The following is a 20,235-nucleotide window of genomic DNA, read 5'->3' on the forward strand; positions in this document are numbered from 1 at the left end:
ATGTTCACTGAAGCATTATTTACAACAGCCAAGATATGAAAGTCACCTAAATTCCCATCAATAGATGAATGGATAGAAGATGTGGTGTACGTACGTACACACACACACACACACACACACACACACACTGGAATGTTACTTGATCATAAAAAAGAATGAAATCTTACCATCTGTAACAATGTGTAACAATATGGATGGATCTAGACAGTATTTTGCTAAGTGAAATAAGTCAGAAGACAGACAAATACTGTATAATTTCACTTATATGTGGAATCTAAAAACAAAACGAATGAACAAACATAACAAAACAGAAACAGAGTTATCGACACAGAGAACAAACAGGTGGCTGCCAGAGGAAAGGGGGGCGGGGGAGGAAAGAAATAGGTGAGGGAGGGTAAGAGGTACAAACTTCCAACTGCAAAATAGATGAGTCACAGATATGAAATGCTCAGGGTGGGGAATATAGTCAATAACTATGTAATATCTTTGTATGGTGACATAGCCATAACTATGGTGATCATTTTGAAATGTATAGAAATATCAAATCAGTATGTTGTACAACAGGAACTAATATAGTGTTGTAGGTCAATTATATTTCAAAAACAAACAAACTCATAGAAAAAGAGATCAGATTTGTGGTTATCAGAGGCAGGGAATAGGGAAGGGGAATTGGATAAAGGGGGTCAAAAAGTACAAAGTTCCAGTTATAAGATAAATAAGTACTAGGGATGTCATGCCCAACATGATAAATATAATTAACACTGCTGTATGTTATATATGAAAGTTAAGGGAGTAAATCCTAAGAATTCTCATCACAAGGAAAAAACACTTTTTCTATCTCTTTCATTTTATGTCAATATGAGATGACGGATGTTCACTAAACTTATTGGGATAATCGTGACATATGTAAGGTCATTATGTTGGACACCTTAAATTTATACAGTGCTGTGTGTCAATTATATCACAATAAAACTGAAATTTAAAAAGAGATTTATGCACTATAACTACCTTTTTAAAAAGTGTTTCAAGTGCTGCTCTCCTGAGGCATAGAGTTTTAGAAATATTGCTGGTGGACTAATAACCAACAGATCAAATCAGACCCTATACTGTAGGTTCTCCGGCTCCTACGGAAATCTAATTATGCCTGGAAAAGGGAGTGTACACACTCCCTGCTGTAAAATATGCTAATAAAGACCTCAGCCATAAGACAATCAGATATGCTGCAGATTCTTTTCCAGTGGGGAGAAAATTTTACATTTTCTCCACAGTCTTCTGTTTTCTTCTATCACTTGTTTATAACAAAGTAAGAGAAGAAGTTTTTCACTATGAGCCTAGAAATTGCTCCAATTTCTTCATAGAAATGGAAAATAATGTCTGCTTGGTAAGTCAGAATCTGGTTTGCTATACATATTCATGGGTGTCTTAGTCTGCTGGAGCTGCTGTAACAAAAAACCACAGACTTTGTGGCTGCAACAACAGAAAGTTATTCTCTTCGGTTCTGGAGGCTAGAAGTTCAAGCTCAAGGTGTTGGCAGGGTTGGCTGGAGACCTCTCTCCTTAGCTCGTAGAAGCCTCCCTTCTCACTGCAGCCTCACACCGTCTTTCCTCTGTCTGGGCTCCCTGGAGTCTTCCAGTGTGTCTGAGTTTCCTCTTTTTATATGGACACCAGTCAGATTGGATTAGGGACCACCCATCAGCTTCATTTTAACTTAATTACCTCTTTAAAGACACTATCTCCAAATATAGTCACATTCTGAGATAGTGGGGTGTTAGAGCTTCCACACGTGAACTTGAGGGGGACACAGTTCAGCCCATAACCATCAGCCAGTCTTCCCAGAGCCAAGGGGCGCCTGGCGCATCCTTGACAAGGCCCAATGCTGGCTGCCTCCACACTCCGGACATGTGCTCTTCACCAGTCCTTCTCCAGTAATTCACGGTCAGCACTACCTATCTACTAAGTCTGATTAGGGCTCCAATGCCCAAGAGTAAGCCCCCCCTCATGAAAGCTTGCAATCTAGCTTTGGAGATGTGGAGGTGACCTCTATAAACAAAACCAAACCTAAAGAGAGGTCCAAAGAGTCATGGGGCTTCAGTGGGGAGAGGGAGCTTGTTGCCTGGTGTCCTAGTCTGTTTGGGCTGCTATGAAATACCACAGGCTGGGTGGCTTACAAACAACAGAAATTTATTTCTCACAGTTCTGGAGGCCAGGGGGTCCAAATCAAGGTGCTGGCAGATTCAGTGTCTGGTGAGAACCCACTTCCTGGTTCATGGCTAGGGCCTTCTCTCTGTGTCTTCACATGATGAAAGGAGCAAAGGAGCTCTCTGGGGCCTCTTCTATAAGGGTACTAATCCCATTCACAAGGGCTCCACCCTCAAACGTAAATTGGTGCAGCCACTATGGAAAACAGTCTGAAGAGTCCTCCAAAAACTAAAAATAGAGCTGCCGTATGATCCATCAATCCTATTCCTGGGCAGATACCCAGACAAAACTATAATTTGAAAAGATACATGCACCCCTATGTTCATAACAGCACTATTTACAATAGCCAAGTCATGGAAGCAATCTAAATGTCCATCAACAGATGAATGGATAAAGGAGGTGTGGAGTGTGTATACACACACACACACACACATATTTATATATATACACACACATATATACACATATATATGTGTGTGTATATATATATATATAATGGAATATTACTCAGCCATTAAAAGGAATTAAATAATGCCATTTGTAGCAATGTGGATGGACCTAGAGATTATCATACTAAGTCAGAAAGAGAAAGACAAATATCGTATGATATCACTTATGTGTGGAATCTAAAACATGACACCAGTGAACATGTCTATGAAACAGAAACAGACTCACAGACATAGAGATCAGACTTGTGGTTGCCAAGGGGTGGAGTGGGGGAGGGAAGGATTGGGAATTTTGGATTAGCAGATGCAAACTATTATATATGGGATGGATAACTAACAAGGACCTCCTGTATAGCACAGGGAACTGTACTCAATATTCTGTAATAACCTAAATGGGAAAAGAATCTGAAAAACAATAGTTACATGTATATGTATAACTGAGTCACTTTGCTGTACAGTAGAAATTAGTACAACATTGTAAATCAACTATACTTCAATAAGATTTTAAAAAAATAGGGCTCTACCCTCATGACCTAATTACCTGACAAAGACCCCACCTCCTAATACCATCACATGGGGGGTTAGGATTTCAACATATGAATTTTGTGTACAAATATTCAGCCCATAGCACCTGGGTAGCTGTAGCCTCTTCCTGAAAAGCAGTGACTGCAGGAGACGGTAAGCTGAGCTGAGCTAATGGCACTGGAGGGTGTTCAAGTCCAAGGCCCCTCACTCCTCCAGGCCCTCCTCCCTCTTCACAGGGTCATGTTCTTGATATCAAGAGGGTGGGGAGCCAAGAGGCTGGGCCTCTGTTCAGTAAGGCAGAAGTCAAGACAAAAGCCTGCTCAAGTAAGAGGATGAGAGAGGACGTGAGGTCATACCTCCCCGGACATACATGAGCATGCCCCGTGGATGTCCCTCTGAGGCTGTCCACCTGGAAGGGTGCAGTTCCCCAGACGAGTAGATTCTGAAAGTACACACATTAGTCTCTCCTCTTTCTCCCCATCAATTCTTTTCCTTCCAGAGGGCAGGGGAAAATTTGGGTCATTCTGAAAACAAGAGCGCACGTAGAGATCTCCATGATTTCTTCTTGGGTGGGTGAAGGTCAGTGATTGGAACTTACATGTGTATATACAAGTGACCAGGGAGTCTTGTTTAAAGGCAGGCTCTGATATAGCAGGTTTGGGGTTGGAGCTGGAGCTGGAGCTCTGATATAGCAGACTCCCAGATCTGCTCAAGCTGCTGGTCTCCGGACCACTCTTCAGGGAGAAAAGAGGGAGAGGAAGTCAAGAGCCCTGGCTACAAGTCCTGCCTCTTCTGCTGGGATGCCTGCACCAGTTACTTCACTTCTTCGGGCCACAGACCCCTCATCTCCAATATGAGAGAACAGTGTGTCACTGAATTCAAAGGTCCCTTCTGGATCTCACATTCTAAGAGACTAACTTGAAGTTTGCCAAAGGGGTGGGGCATTTTCCCAAATGATAATAGACTGGATGAAGAAATAGGAAGGCCACAGTAGATAGCAGTGCTGCACAACTCCAGGGATGCATGTGAGTGGGACCCCCTGCGTTTGTACAATGGAGCAGCCCCAGGGTTACCAGGCAAACTTTTCTATGTCTGCTTATTCCCACAAAAGTTCCTCTCCATGTAGAATGCATTGTCAATTTTTTAAATTGCTGTATGCTTGAGGGATCAATACTCCTCCAACTGCCCAGTAGTGACTGGTCCCCTGGCCCCCTGAGAAGTGCTTTCCCCTGTCCATCAGAAAAGATTAGGCCTAAAAGGGCCTGGTGCCTGGAAGAGGAAGCTTGGGAGCGACTGCTCAGTGCTTTGAATGTGTGCCAAGGTGTGCTGTAATATGAGACCACGCGCTCAAATGTGCCCAACTGAATACTGGAATGTCAGCACCAAAGGGTCCTGGGAATCACCAGGGTGCAGAGAGGTCAAGGGTGTGGGCTTGGCATGTTGGCACCTGGATGCTTGGGCTTCAACCTTTGGGCAAAATGCCTGTGGTCTCTGGAGATGCTGCTGCCCAGCCATGCAGTCATGCAGGGGAATGGGCTCAGTAGTTGTGGCATGCAGGCTCAGTAGTTGTGGCTCACGGGCTCTAGAGAGCAGGTTCAGTAGTTGTGGTGCACGGGCTTAGCTGCTCCGCGGCATGTGGGATCTTCCCACACCAGGGCTCGAACCCACGTCCCCTGCATTGGCAGGCAGATTCTTAACCACTGCACCACCAGGGAAGTCCCAATAAGTGTTTAAAGATTGGCTAAAACGATCATGGATGAATCAGTCACAATAATGAACTAGTGTAAAATTACATGTGCAAAGAATTTTTAAAAATTAAATAAATGGGGCTTTTGGTTAAATATGACAGATTGAATATAAATATTTATCTCCTCTGCCCTTAGAACCCCACTAAAACAACTAAAAATAGTTTTGGTATTTTGTTGTTGTTTTTAGGCACAAACCTAGTCAAAGGGAATGGGAGAGAAAACAATGTCAACAAAATTCTAGAAGCTGAAAAGCAGAAAAACGAAGATTCAGGAAAACTGAATTCCCTAAATTGTGAAGGCAGAGAGGCCAAGGAACAATCTGATTTGAAAACTAATGTGGTGGTTTTAAAACATAGCTCCCAAATTCTTTGACACTCTTCCCAGTAAGAGATGGCATCTATGTCCTCTCTACTTGATCTGGAAGGATGTGAGTTTTTCAATCAATAGAGAATAGCAGAAGTGATGCTGTAGGACTTTTGAAGCAGTTCATAAAAGACCATGCAGCCTCTGCCTGTTTCTCTTGGAATGCTTGCTCTCAGAGTGCTCCCTCTTGGACCCCAGCCATCACTCTGTGAGAGACCCAAATTACATGAAGAGACCATGTAGACAGTCCCAGCTGAGTCCCGCCTAACAGACTGAGTCCAGGTCAAATCTTTGCAGCCCAAGTACCAGATGAGTAATGAAACCATCTTGGAAGTAGATCATCTTCCAGCTTCAGCTGTTTCAATCTTCAGCTATTTGAGTCACATTTAGCCATCTGAGTCTGCCCAGCTGAATTCCAGACATCATTGCCTGGCTTGCCCACATTCCTAACCCATGGACTCCATGAACCTGTTGAATGGTTTTAGTTTCATGCTATGAGGATTTGGGATGGTTTGTTACACAGCAATAGTAACTGATACAAACCATAAAACACCCCAGAGTCTCAGGAACTGACAGTACCAGATACCTTTTGAACCAGTTTGAAGGTAGAGCTTAAAACTGGATGATTTTGAGAATCCGTATATTAAGCATTTCAACTCCCAGCCAGTCTCTCCGACTCCATACTCTGGGGAAATTGTTCCTTCCCTTCCCCAACAGAAAACTGTGGGCTGGTCTCTCGGGGGTTTCTAGACTGAGGAACATCAAGCCTGGTTCTATCACACTGATAGCATACTGAAAACAAATTAAGTACACAGCAGGATGCTGATGCCTACTTCTCAGCCCTCTTTCCCCTTCAGCTCCCAGAAAATTGACTGCCAGTCTTAGACTCTCCAGAGAGAAGGCTGAAGATGATCAAACAACAAGAAAACAATATTAAAGATAAATATTGGAGGTTCCCTTGTAAAACAGCCCATTCAGATCACCCCCACAATGAAAGCCTGAGTTGACCCACCCACATCCACAAATTTTTCAAATAGCTTTTTCAGTCCTCCACTCTTAAACACAATCAAGACTTTAGAGAAACGTCTCTCAAATAGGAGATAAAGACCAAAACAAAGAGAATATAAGCAGCTTAGAGGAAACAGAGACAATTACAGGGAGAAGAAAATATTACTTAGAAACTATCATTAATATCTTTAGGGAGACATGTGAAGATATGGCACTGATGAGAAAAGAAAGTGCTATGATTAAAATGTATCACACGGTAAGAAACTCCTGGAAATTGAAAAATTTGCCAGCAGAAATTTTTTAAAATTAAAAAGGGCATTTGCAAGATAAATTCAAGGAAATGTCCCCAAAAGTAGGACACAAAATGAGAAGATGGAAGCTGGGAGTGAAAAGCTAGGAAAATTAGAGAACCTGTTCAGGAAGTCCAACATCAAAATAAGAAGAGTTTTGAAAAAGAAAAGGCAGGGGGGAGGGAGGGAAGGAAACTGTGAAGGGAATAATTCAAGAAAATGTCTCAGAAATATAAAACCTGAGATTTCAGATTGAAAGGTCCCATTTAGTGTCTGGAACCATGGGTAAAAACTGACCCATATCAATCCTCATCTTTGTAAAATTTCAAAACACTGGGGACAGAGGAAGTTTCAAACACTTCTAAGGAGGAAAGGAAGAAGGTCATAGGTAAAGGTCAGGGATAAGCATGGTTTTGAACTTCATCATATTGGAAGCTAGAGGACAATAGTAGAATGCCTTCAAAATTTGGAGGAGAAAATATCTCAACTTAGAATTTTATACCAAGACAAACTATCAGTCCAGGGTGAAGGTAAAAGTAAAGATATTTTCAGCTGTGCAGAGTCTCCGTAAAAGTATTCTACCATAAATGTGCTCCACCAAGCAAGGAAGAGAAAGGCAGGATGATAAGAAAGCAGAGCCTTCAACCCAGAACAGAATCAAGGAGAAGCTCCAGGATTAAGGTGAAGGAAAATTTCTGGCTAATAGCCATGAACGAGGTGTAGAGTGCAACTGGTCTACCTGAAGCCAATCAGAAAGTTTGCGGGGGGGATATCTACAGAAATATAACTTAGTAGGATATCTGGTGTATTTGATTATATCTAGAAGAGAGGGATGCAGATGATGCTGGGGGATGGGTGGAGATTGGAGAAAAATTCGTGATACATAAATAGAAAACTACAGAATCAGAAAAATAAGATCATTACTAACTCCACGGAAAATCAAATATTGTAGAAGAAAATATATCACATGGCTTGGTTGTAAATAGTATCTGCATAGTCATAATAAAATAAGCTGAAAAATGGTCTAAACAGAAGTATGATATGGCTTGACTAGGACGGCAGGGGAAGGAATGTGTTTGAGGTGGGAGGCAGGGAAAGCTAATTCTTTTCTCCACGGTGGGAATGGATAATGCCTAAAACACACAAAAATCAGGAAATAGCAGTATAACTGTGTAATTTAGAAAGATGGAAATAAATATAAAAACTAACAGTTTAAAGACTGAAAATGGGTGCCTATGGGAATTAGGATTTGGGTTTGAGCATTTAGGGAGCTGTTGTTCCATAATAAACCTGTAGAACTAATTGATTATTTTAAAAAATTATTTAAGATGCATGCATATCTTTGATAAACGTAAAATCTAAATTAAAGAAAGAAAACCTTCATGTTGCACTAGCTGTGATATATACCCAGCGCTTCAGGAAGGGGGAGAAAGAAAGGAAAATATTCTATCACTTGATATTCTGTCTGATTCCTTCACTCTTTCCCTCCCCACCTTCCTCTCTCCCTCCCCTTCTCTTTTTCCGTTTATTTGCCTTGTTCTCCTCTCTTTTACCACCATAATTCTTTCTTAATTTCTCTTCAACTTTTCCCCTTTTTCCTCCTTTTCTCTCTTTCTGGCATGACATGTAGCCAAAATATCTTTATTATTATTACTTATTATATTTATTGAACATAATGTTTCCTGTTCTTAGTTCTTAATATTAAAAGCATGCATGGAATGTTCTTTCTTTCCCCCAACCAGAGCATTCTAAGCAGCAAAATCAGTTTAAGTTACTTCTTAACAAGGTGGAGAAATTTTTTTCATGTAAAGGCGCTCTTAGACTTGGGAGAGATGTCAGAGGTCACTGGGTCCAACCGGTCACCTGGTTTAGGAGACCCTCTCTGCGGTACTTCGGTTCAGCACAGACTACCCAGGCTCTGATTAAACAATGTGAATTTTCAGTCATCAGCCAGGTCTTTCAGAGCCAGACAGCTCAGTTGTGAATAAGAGCTTCTAGATGTTGAATGGAAATCTGCCTCTTTCTCTAGGATTTAAAAAATAAAACCTAACACTGCTCCCCATGACAGCTCTTCATATATCATCTGTCGGCAGAAATCCCAACCCCATGAGTGATTTCTGCTCTGGGCTAAACACTACTCTTTCCTGTTGGTTTCTGGACCCTTCTCCACCCTACTCACACCCGTGGGCACCCTCTAAGCTGCAACTTACTCTTTCAATCAGAGGCACCTAGAACTGAACATACTTCACCAGGTGTGAGCTCAGTGGTACAGACTGCAGGAGCTCTGTCACCTCCCTCTTTCTGCTCACCATGCTTCTGCTGATGCAGCCTAAGTTTTGAAATAGCTGAAGATCTATTTCCCTCAACTCTTGCTGACTTACATCACCCTCAAAGTCATTTAAAATCTTATCTTTTTCTCTTATGTGTTCCTGAGAGGCCTGGTATCCCATATCCTGTATGTAAACAGATGAGCTTTTCCAGCATTGCTGTCTACTTCACATTTATCCCACTAAATCTCTTCTACCAAGTTTTGGCCCCAATTTTCACCCTGTTTTGAGAAGTTCCTTATGATTCACTTGAATGAACATGTTTCGCTCCCAATTACAAACTGCTCACGTTAAAATTACTTCATCACCCAATTCCCAAACAAAATTTACATCACCTCAGCTCCAAGACAGATCCCCTTCAAGCCCCTCACTGTATGACCCACGTTGGATCCCCTGGGCCATTGAGTTTGACAATAGGAGGAAGTCCAGGCCAGCCCTCCTCTTGGGTCTCTGGTCTGTGCCTATTACGGGGAGTGGGATTCATGGCCTTTACTGCCTACAACCCTGGACCAGTGTCAGAAAACTTGAGCTGTCTCCTGTAATCCGTCATCCGTCCCCACATCTTCTGGGAAATGAATGAAAATGAGCCGAGCACGTGGAGACAGATCAGATGGTTGGGTGGGTTCCATACTGGATGCGGAGCAGGGAACCCCGCGAGGTGGAGGCCCCTGCTCCCACTGCCTCGGACTCTGTACCAGCTGTCAGCAGCTGGACACTAGCGAGAGAGCTACGTCACAGTGACTACTCCATCCATCAGGGGCTGTCAACTCTGAAAAATGAACACAATGGCTAACATTTGCGAAGTGCTTTGAGCTTTCAGCATCGCTCTCCCTTGTAATAACCCTTGAGACGGGAAGGCCTGGGAGTAGCAACCCAGTGTGACCGATGAGGAAACCAAGATTTGAAGAGGTTCGGAGATTTGCCCACAGCCCCAGCGCCCGGGAGGGTGGAGCTGGAGGCAACGTTGGGCATCCTGCCTGCAGTGTTCTCACCACAGGGTGTCTCTGAAGCCAACTGTCAGGTCATCCGTTAGTAAGTGTTGACCTACCAACTGCGCTGGGCCTACTGCTGGGCTAGATGCTGAAGGGGGTACACAGAAGAGTATGACACGTGAACCCTGACCTCCACGAGCTCAGAGCAAGCTATGGTACTTCGTTCAGGCACCTGAGCAGGTGGGGCAGCCTCTGAGCACAAGAGCCATGGAGAGAAGAGGAGGCCCGCTGGCTGCAGGATGCTGCAGGAGAGGGGCAGGGCATGGGCTGGTCCTGCAGGATGAGCTGTGTTGGAAAGTCTGGGGAGATGGGGGTGGGGGCCAGGCAGTGGGTGGGTGTGAGTGGGGAGGGGAGGGGTGAGAAGGGACCGGCCTAGCAGGGGTCAAGGTGAAGAAAACAGGATGGAGAGCGTGAGCCGGTGGCAGCCACTGGCCTTGAGCAAGGAGGTGAAACCCACGCTTTAGGCGTCCAGCTCACGAACATTTATGGGGCTGTGCTGCAGCCTGGGGTGGCAGTAACAAGAAGGACGCGGTCCCTCCTTCAGGAAGGTGACAGGCAGGATTATCTTACATCCTCGCAGGATGAACGCCTCCTCCCCACACGCCAGTAGCACGAGACATCTTCTACTGTTTGGCACTCAAAGGAATGAGACTTACAATTTTCTAAAATTTGTTTTGGTTTAATTGTAAACAAAGTCTTTTTACTATTATAGCTCAGAATTTCCTTCAGCCTGCGCTGTAGAACACCAGCCCTGTTCTCTGTGTGCACTTAAAAAGGGAGAAAACTTAATACTCCATCCCCCTCTTGGAGAGGCACCATGCTCAATAGCATCTTAAAGGCTCTGATAAGTCCTGCAATAAAAGGACACTTTTGTTTTGATCAGAGAACCCTTTTTCAAGGGACTCCTACAAACATCTCATGAAACTAGTGGGCTCACAGTCACTGTCTCATCCCATCCGATCCTCAGAACTACCCTGTGGGAAGGGGTTATTATCTTTATGTCCAGTGAGAATGCTGAGACTAAGAACTTAGTGCTTTGCCCAAGGACATGCAAGTAGGAATCCTCAGATAAAGGTCTGGACTCAACACTATGAGTCTATGGCTTTGTCCGAATTCAGGCATACAGTGCCTGAATCATCTTTTTTTCTTTATTAATTATTTTATTTTATTTATTTTTGGCTGCGTTGGGTCTTCGTTGCTGTGCATGGGCTTTTCTCTGGTTGTGGCAAGCGGGCTTCAGCAGTTGTAGCTTGTGGGCTCCGTTGCTCCACGGCATGTGGTATCTTCCCGGACCAGGGCTCGAACCCGTGTCCCCTGCATTGGCAGGCGGATTCTTAACCACTGTGCCACCAGGGAAGCCCTGAATCATCTTTTGAAGACAATTATTGTATTTTTCCTAATTAACAGAGTATACATACTTATTTGGGGGTGGGGTGGATATAGAAAGTTATGGAGGAGGAAATAAAATTCACTAGGAATGACTTAAAGCTGATCAGACATAGATTCTCCAGAGGCCTGGGCTGTTCTGATTCAGAAGCCCCTTTCCTTGGGTACATTCTTCCTCCCCTCACGTTTAGCTCTTATTGGCAGGGGGCGATGGGGCTAGTGGCTGGAGGTGGTTGATGGATTTCAGTTAAGATCAGATGGGTGCTTTGAGATAAATAAGGTGACAAGCCAGAAAGCATTTATGTCATTGATCAAACTAACTTGTATAAAACCACACAAGCCAAATTCCTACATCATTTCATGTGTACAATAACTACTTTTTACCAAAAATCTCCTGAACAAGAGCTAAACTGACGAAATTCACTGTATAATTCTACAATAGTTACTTTTTTAAAACGGTAAATGTAAATTCTGGGTTTTGAGAGATTATGTACTTTTCACCAGGACATTCCTATGAAGCCTACAATGACAGAAAAAGATAAACACTGGTTTGTGAACCATGGACAAAAATTGTTTTTTAATATTTATATTTCACCCGAACCAGATTAAAAACAAATCATGAAGAAAAGACTAAAAGTAAAAATTAATGAAGAATATATTTTTGTAGAGCAGGCCACTAATAAAGAAATAACAAGATACCTAGATCATCACATTCATGGAGACAAAGTATATGGGAGCTCCCAGGGGCTGGGGGAAGGGAGTGGGGGGTTATTATTTGATGGGTATGGAGTTTCCATTTTTCAAGATAAAACAGTTCAGGAGAAGGGTCACACAACACTTTGGGTATACTTAACTACTGAACTATATACTTAAAAATAGTCAAGGTGGTGTATTTTATGTTTTGTGTATTTCAGCACAATTAAAAGTTTTTAATTTTAAAAATAAAAATAAATTAGGAGTTTGGGATTAACAAATACACATTACTATATATAAAATAGATAAATAACAAGGACCTACTGTATAGCACAGGGAACTATATTCAATATCTTGTAATGACCTATAATGGAAAAGAATTTGAAAAAGAATACATATATATACAAATATATATGTGTGTGTATGTATATATATATAAAAATAACTGGATCACTTTGCTGTACACCTGAAACTAACACAACATTGTAAATCAACCATACTTCAATTAAAAAAATAAATAAATAGCAAATTATAGTGAAGATATATGTAAAAAAACACTAAATATATGATATGGATCTTTGTGCTTGCTGGAAAAAGAGGATGATGTGAGAAGGGCAATGGCCTGGGCCTTCCCACTGTGCTCAGAATAATCCAGGTCCTTCCTCCTGTGTTCTCTGTGCTCGGCCTCGCAGGCCTCCTGTCTGCCCCCCTAGCTTGTCCACTTTGTCTCCACACTGGGGTCTATGAATCTACTTGCTCCCTGTGCGTAGAACGCTCTTAACCCAGATCTTCACACAACACATATCTGTGCAGCACTTGCTGTGTGCCAGGCACTGGTGTAGGCATTTGGGATGCATGAGTGAGTTGCCTTCACAGAGCTGGGCTTCTACAGGCCATAAACAATATAGTAGTAATCATTTGCAAGCATAGCGAATTATGTGGTAACTTAAGTCTATTGGGATAATGGGAAAAAAAGACCATAAGTGGAGCAGGGTAAGGAGAATCTCCAGGCAGGTCCTGGAGAGCGACTTTAAACAAAATTCTTAGGGCCAGCTCCACTGAGAAGGTGACATTTGAGAAAAGACTGGAAGGAGGCAAGATTTCACCCTGCAAACATGTGGGGGAACCACTCCCGGCAGATGGAACAGTCAACACAAATTCATCAGGCAGGGATGGAGACGCACAGACAGCTGGGAATTCAGGTCCAGAGTTCAGGTAAAAAAATCAAACTAAGTAAGTATAGTTACAGGAGTTCAACTTCACTGGTTGTCAAGGAAATGTAAATTAAAACCACAGTATGATGACTCCACAAAAGATAAACATCACTAACACAGGCCAGGACGTGGAGCAACTGGAACCCTCATGCTTTGCTGGAGGAAGGTAAACTGGTACAATCACTCTGCAAAATTCTTGGGCAATATCTACTGAAGCTGAACCCAGGCCACCCTAGGACCCAGCAATTCCCTTCCAAGGTATATACCCAACAGAAATGCACCCATTTGCTCACCAGGAGACATGCACTGAATGATCATAGCGGCACTCTTTACAACAGTCAAAACCTGGAACCTACCCAAATGGCCATCCACAGTAGAAAGGAAATTCACACAATGGAGTACTTATAGCAGCGAGAACGAACGGACTACTGCTAAGCACGAGGGAACAATCTCAGACATGATGTTGAAGCCAGACACGCAGTGAATGATTCCATGGACATGAAGTTCAAAAACAGGCAAAACCATCTGTGGTGATGGAATATGGGATAGTGGTTATCTGGTTCGGGGGCATCAGGGACCAGATGGGGCATGAGGGGAGCTTCTGAGGTGCTTGGAATGTTCTGCTCTACACTCAGGTGCTGGATTCTATTCAGTTTGTGAAGAATGTATAGATTGGATTATGATTTGTCCATTTTTCCTTAGGTATGTTAAACTTTTTAGACGTTTTTTTCCCCATGTTTCATTTTAGAGTTTTATTTTGGTTGCCTGGGGACTTTAAAAAAAATTCTGTGTCTTCTTCATCCCAGTCATATATATATATATATATATATATATCTCCCTGAGATTACAAAAGGAAGTTAAACTTTTTAGAGTCTTTTAAAAAAGATTCTTGTTGGGGGAAAAAAGAGCCTTTTGGGGGAAAATCCTGGCCTGAGGATGAAGGTTTGAGATTCATCCAACGTGAAGCCACGAGGAGCCCCTTGAGGGGTGCTGGGCTGTGACTCTCTGCTCTCATACCTTCTCTCCCCCTGGACCGAGATCCTGAAGGACAGGGGCTGGGTCTAATTCATGTTTGTAGAAATATTTGGAATACATTGCATGAAGGTTACGTAACAGATGTTTGTTGAGTGAATAACTGAATGTATGGAAGGAATCCCTGCAGATGTAGAGGCTCTAGAGGTAGAGGACAGCTGTGAAAGTTGCCTCCAAGAGCCCAGCGTCGTGACCTTCAGTTTCAGCATTGCTGGGTTTCTCCATATGAAAACCGAGGATGATAACTCTCTCCCCATCTCCGCCCTAGACAGTTGTTGGGACAATCAGATGAAATCATTCAAAGAAAGCAGGACGCCCTTGAGCCCTAGACAGTTGTTGGGACAATCAGATGAAATCATTCAAAGAAAGCAGGACGCCCTTGAGCACACTGATGTGCCTCATTGGCTTCCACATCCATAGAGGCAGCTACTGCAGAAGTTTGTTCTACTCTCCTTCAATGTAATCACAGTTTCATAATACCATCTGGTGGAAAATGCCTATTATAAACGCCTTCTGCCATTGAATGGAAACAAGCTTTTTGGACCATGCTGATTTCAGGTGGCAAGAAGGTATCATCGGAGCTATGAGCTGCCAGCACGACTCTCATCCACTAGAACACATACCTCCCAGGTCATTCCTATACTTTGCTATCAAATGTCTCCTCGCCTGTTTGGGCAGCTTTATTCATGACAGACAAAGATTGGAAACAACCCAAATGCCTATCAAAAGGAGAACGGATAAACAAGTTGTGCTCTACGCATATGATGGAGTATTACTCAGCCCAAAGGAAAATACAAAGAACAAACTACTGCTATGTGCACCGATATGGACAAATCTTATCACTATAAGAAGTGAAATAAATCAGGCATTAATGAGAGAAAGTCATGTCCTTTGCCTGAAGCTACTGAGTTTAAAAGGCTAAGCTTTATTCCTCCTGCAATTTTAGAGTTTAATAGTTCTGTACCCACTCGTGGGTCTCACATGCAGAGAGCAAGACCCCTCCATGTCTGTATCATCAATTACCAATGGTAAGGAGAGGCTCAGCCGATAGCCTGGGCTGCCTTTGAGTCCCCATCCTTCCTTTTCCCTACGGGCAGGGCACACCAGTATAGGAGTGTTAAAAAAAAAAATGCCTTGTACCCTCCTACACTGTTGGTAGGAATGTAAATTGGTGCAGCCACTACGTAGAACAGTAAGGAGGCTCCTTAAAAAACTAAAAATAGAGCTACCATATGATCCAGCAATCTTACTCCTGGGCATATATTCAGAAAAAGCAAAAACTCTAATTCAAAAAAGTACAAGCACCCCAGGGCTTCCCTGGTGGCGCAGTGGTTGAGAGTCCGCCTGCCGATGCAGGGGACACGAGTTCGTGCCCCGGTCCGGGAAGATCCCACATACCGCGGAGCGGCTGGGCCCGTGAGCCATGGCCGCTGAGCCTGCGCGTCCGGAGCCTGTGCTCCGCAATGGGAGAGGCCACAGCAGTGAGAGGCCCGCGTAGCGCAAAAAAAAAAAAACAAACTAAAAGGTACAAGCACCCCAATGTTCACAGCAACACTATTTACAATAGCCAAGATACGGAAACAATTTAAATGTCCATCGATGGATGAATGGATAAAGAAGTTGCGGTACATATATACAATGAAATATTACTCCGACATAAAAATGAATGAAATAATGCCATTTGCAGCAACATGGATAGGCCTAGAGATTATCATACTTCATACTAAGTGAAGTAAGTCAGAAAGAAAGATAAATACCGTATGATATCACTTATGTGTGGAATCTAAAATATGACACAAATGAACTTATTTACGAAATAGAAGCAGATTCACAGACATAGAAAACAGGTTTATGGTTACCAAAGGGGAAAGGAGGTGGGGGAGGGATAAATTAGGAATTTGGGATTAGCAGATACACACTACTGTATATAAAACAGATAACCAACAAGGACCTACTATATAGCACAGGGAACTCTATGCAACATCTTGTAATAATGTATAATGGAAAAGAATCTGAAAAAGAATATATATGTGTGTATAAATGAATCACTTTGCTGTACACCTGAAACCTTGTAAATCAGCTCTATTCAAAAAAAAAAAAAAAGGCCTTGCTTCACATGAGTGGGACATCACCAGGGTCTCACCAACAACGGCATTCATTGTTAATATATACGTCTCCACCGTGAGATCACTGGACGTAACGTTTTGAGCACATTTCCTGCTATTTGTAAGATTACATTCCCAGGAATACTGGTGACTTGATGGGTGACTAAAATACACTCTTTTTCATCAGAGGCAGTTAGGGGAGTTGTTCGGGGCACAGACTACAGTCAAACTGCCTGGAGTGGAATCTAGCTCTGCCACTTACAGGCTTCTTGACCTTGGACATATTGCTTAGTTCTTCTGTCTCAATAAAGTGGGAATAATAGCAGTGCCTACCTCATAGGGCTATTGTCAAGGTTAAATGAGTTAATATATGAAAAGCACTTGGAATTGCCTAGCACAGCATATATATTATGAAGGGTTTTTTTCTCACCTCTTCCTCCCCGCTCCCCTCCCCTCCTTCTTCCTCTTCCTTCTCCAATTATTATCATCATCATTATGATATAATTACTGGGTTTTTTTTCCTGTAAAACGGAGTCTTGGAGCCTCACATTGTAGCTGCCTTCCAGGGACGGTCAGAAGGCGCAGTCACTGCAAATGACTAAGACGTTTGCGACTCAGCTGTGGTTTGCTGGCTGCACAGTGGGGAGAGCTGAGCCTTGGCAAACTATTCTCCTGTACGAGGTCTGACCCTCAGGGGTTAAGGCTGAGCTCGTAACCAAGAAACGGGAGCGTGTTCGTGAATGTCACCTCAGAGCTCTGTCCCCCAGGCAGAGCTGCCATCACCACCTCAACCTCAAGGTAATTACCCTCTTAACATTTTGGTGAAATCTCCTTTTTTACACATCTTCAGTTATGCTTAGGTTTACGCTAGGTTTACAGTTATCTGTGCCCAAGCCCACTTCTCAGCCTGGACTGCAACCCCCTGCGGCCGGCGGTGTCCTCTCACTCACCTCTGTATCCTGACCTTTGCGCGGTGTCAGTGCTCCAGAAATGCTGGCTTCCTTACTGAGTTGCATTGAACTTGACTTTGGGAAGTTCCTTCAGCACTCCCAGAACCCTCTTCTGAATCAGGCAATCCGTGTCCTTTACGAGTGGATGTGCCTCCAGGAAAACACAGAAAGTAATTCTAAGCTAAGTTTGGTGAATGAACCGAGCAATGCCAATTCCGTCCTATGCATAAATTTACAAGGCTGGTTTTCTTGCGCGGCTCATAAGCCAGGTCTAGCTGCCATTCCGCTAGAAGCGTTCCAAAAATACCTTGAGCAGGGCCTTTAGAACAAGCGGGTGGAGTCCCCAAGACCAAGGCTGCTCTGGTTCCAGCGGGTGTTCCTGCGTGGGGCTGTAATGCTCAAATTGGCCACTAGAGGGAGACGCGTTCCAGACCCCATAGGAGCCTCGCAACTGCTCCAAGAACTTTATAAAGCCCGGCGGCCAGAGCAGCTGCAGTTCACAGCTCAGACAGTATCTAGCAGAGACGCTGGTGCCTCCACAGAACAGCTCCCGAGCGCTGCCCAAGGCTGACCGAGGCGGGGCACCAAGACAGGGACTCCCACATGGGCACAAGGTTGAGTCTTGCCTCCTGACCTGATCCTCCTGGAGAAGTGACCCCCGAGACCCTGGGCACCGTGCAGCCTCTTTCTATGACTCCATCTGGATTTGGCTGGCAGTGGGAACGAGCTCTGAGGGGCTGCCTGGGTCTCGGGGTGGTGGCAGCAGCCAGCTCTCCAGCCACCATGGCCAATGCCAGGAACTGAGGGGACGGTCGCTGCAGCCTCACGGGGAGCCCTCAGGTGAGTCTTGGGGCTGACTCTGTCCTAGCCCCCGGGCGTAGCTTTCTAAAGGCAGCCAGGGGACACAGGGCGCTGGGTTTGAGCATCCCCGGGATGTGGAGCGTGGAGGTGCTAGTGCTGGGTGGGAAAGTCCTAGCTGTCAGCCTGGGGCATCTGCTGGGCCCTCATCCAGATGCCTGGGCTGGTGGGTGTGAGCCCTCATTTGGGAGCCAGAGGAAGCGATCGCTTTAGTGGCAACTCTGCCAGCCTCATGTCACAGCTCCACAGCCTATTCAGGGGGCAGATGGGACAGGTGACAGTCCCTTTACGTGTGTGTGTGTGTGTGCCTGCAGGTGTGTCCAGTGGTGGAGCGTATGAAGGCAGAGCTTACTTATAAACCATCTGTGCCTCTCCAGCTCTGGGTTATGATTTAGGTGAACTAAGTACCGTTAGAGGAGGCAAGGGCTTAAAACCGACTCAGCGATTCTGTCTCCAGAGAGGGCCACATGCAGGGTGATCTCTATTTAGTTTTGATGAGTTACGAGCCCGGTAGAGTTAGACGCTGGAACCCAGCAAGGCTTGGGCCACCCCCTCAGCAGGCAGAATTGATTGTGTCCTGCTGCTGCCCAGAGGGGTACTTGGAGAACCAGGCTCCAGCTCTCAGCTCTGGTCTGCATCTGTGATTGCCTTTCGCAAAGGGATCCAACTGGCATTGTTTCTGGGACTGACTAGGCAGGCGGGTGGCCTCAGGAGACCAGGGACCCCTGTACCTGGCTGCTTGGCAGGATTAGAAAATGCTGAGGAGCTGTTGGTTCTCACCAGACTCCACCACTGACTCCCTGCATGCCCCTGTCCATGCAGCCCTCCCACATGCCCTGCCCCACACGAGGCTCGCTGGGACCAAGTGCCTAGCAGGTGTGTTCTTCCCATCACAGAGGTGATGGCCTGAGGCTGAACGAGCTCAGCTGATTGGGCCAAGTTCCCCAGGGATAAGAAGTGGAGCTGGGATGGGACCCCGTGTCCTCTGAGCCCACACTCCCCACAGGTCCCTTTGGTGTCTCCACCCTGCCCGTGTTTCTGTGGCTCTGGTCCCCTCCCTTCTGGCTCTCCTGGCTCCAGGTCACCTAACCTGGCCCTCTTCACTGCATCACTTTGGGCCCGAAAGGCGGCCACCAAAAGGGACTGACACACGCTTCCTGGACAGAGCAACTTCGCGCTAAGCCAGTGCCCTGGGTGGGAAGCCTCACCCTCTCTGACACCCATCGGTTCTGCCCCTCTGGGCCTCGGTTGGCTTACCTTTAGAATGGGAATATGATAGACCGATGCCACCTGCCTCCCTCACGGGGCTCCTGGGAAGCAGAGAGGTCCCAAAGGCAAAGGGTCTGCACTGCGGGGGCCGCACGCACACGGGTGCGGGGCTGGGAGGTATTGCTGTGTCGTCACCCCACTTGGCAATTAGTTGCACAGGCTGGGCCCAAAGGCTATAAGACCAATGCCGGGAAGGTCCAAATTCCTGCCCCCCATTCCCCAAGAAAGAAAAGCAGCCCCAGATAAAACCTGGGGCAGACAGAACATTCTTAGGTTTCATTCCCAAGGAGCAAACATTAGCAGCGCCGGCTGAACACTGCCAATCTCATGGCACGGCATCTGGCCTCCAGCTCAGCCCCTTTCCCAGCAGGCTCCCCAGGGCTCCACCAGCTCAGGGGTCCGGAGGGGCAGGGGAGGGGCCGCGCTACAGACACACTCCAGATAATGTGCTGCGCATTCCAGCTCTGATCCAGGAGCTGATGGGCAGACAGGGAAGCTGGGCCAAGCCCGGCTCCACACCTCCACCCCTGGTTCTCGGAGACCCCACGGGCTCTGGACGGCAGCTGCGGTTGCCTTTGGCAGAGAGAGGTTCTCTCTCTCAGAGGAGACACCGGCCTCCTGCTTTGCAGCTCCCCAGGACTGAGGCCAGAGGGCGGGGTGCCGCACGAGCACTTGGGAAACGAGGGAGGGTCCCCTGTAGCTTAGCAGCAGTGGAGCTGCCCAGGGCCACACCTAGAGGCCCTCCCTGGGTGGAGGACTTAGACGGAGGGCCAGCATCAGGGGACTTGCAAACTGGACACAACTGCAGCCCGGAGAAGCGGGGCTGGGAG

At 45.3% G+C, this 20,235-nt stretch overlaps 1 protein-coding gene across 5 annotated transcripts in view; it reads left to right on the forward strand.

Annotated features, from left to right (window-relative positions):
- Window positions 1-17,776: 17,776 nt before the first annotated feature.
- The window catches only part of SCARA5 (scavenger receptor class A member 5), a 118,656-nt gene continuing 116,197 nt past the window's right edge, over window positions 17,777-20,235 (forward strand). For all 5 annotated transcript variants that reach the window (XM_073805788.1, XM_004317511.4, XM_073805789.1 and 2 more), the window contains exon 1: window positions 17,777-18,118. The gene's annotated coding sequence lies outside the window, so the exon portion shown is untranslated. The remainder of the gene's footprint in view (window positions 18,119-20,235) is intronic.

The sequence above is a fragment of the Tursiops truncatus genome, chromosome 6 (assembly GCF_011762595.2).
Source record: "Tursiops truncatus isolate mTurTru1 chromosome 6, mTurTru1.mat.Y, whole genome shotgun sequence".
Taxonomy (NCBI): domain Eukaryota; kingdom Metazoa; phylum Chordata; class Mammalia; order Artiodactyla; family Delphinidae; genus Tursiops; species Tursiops truncatus.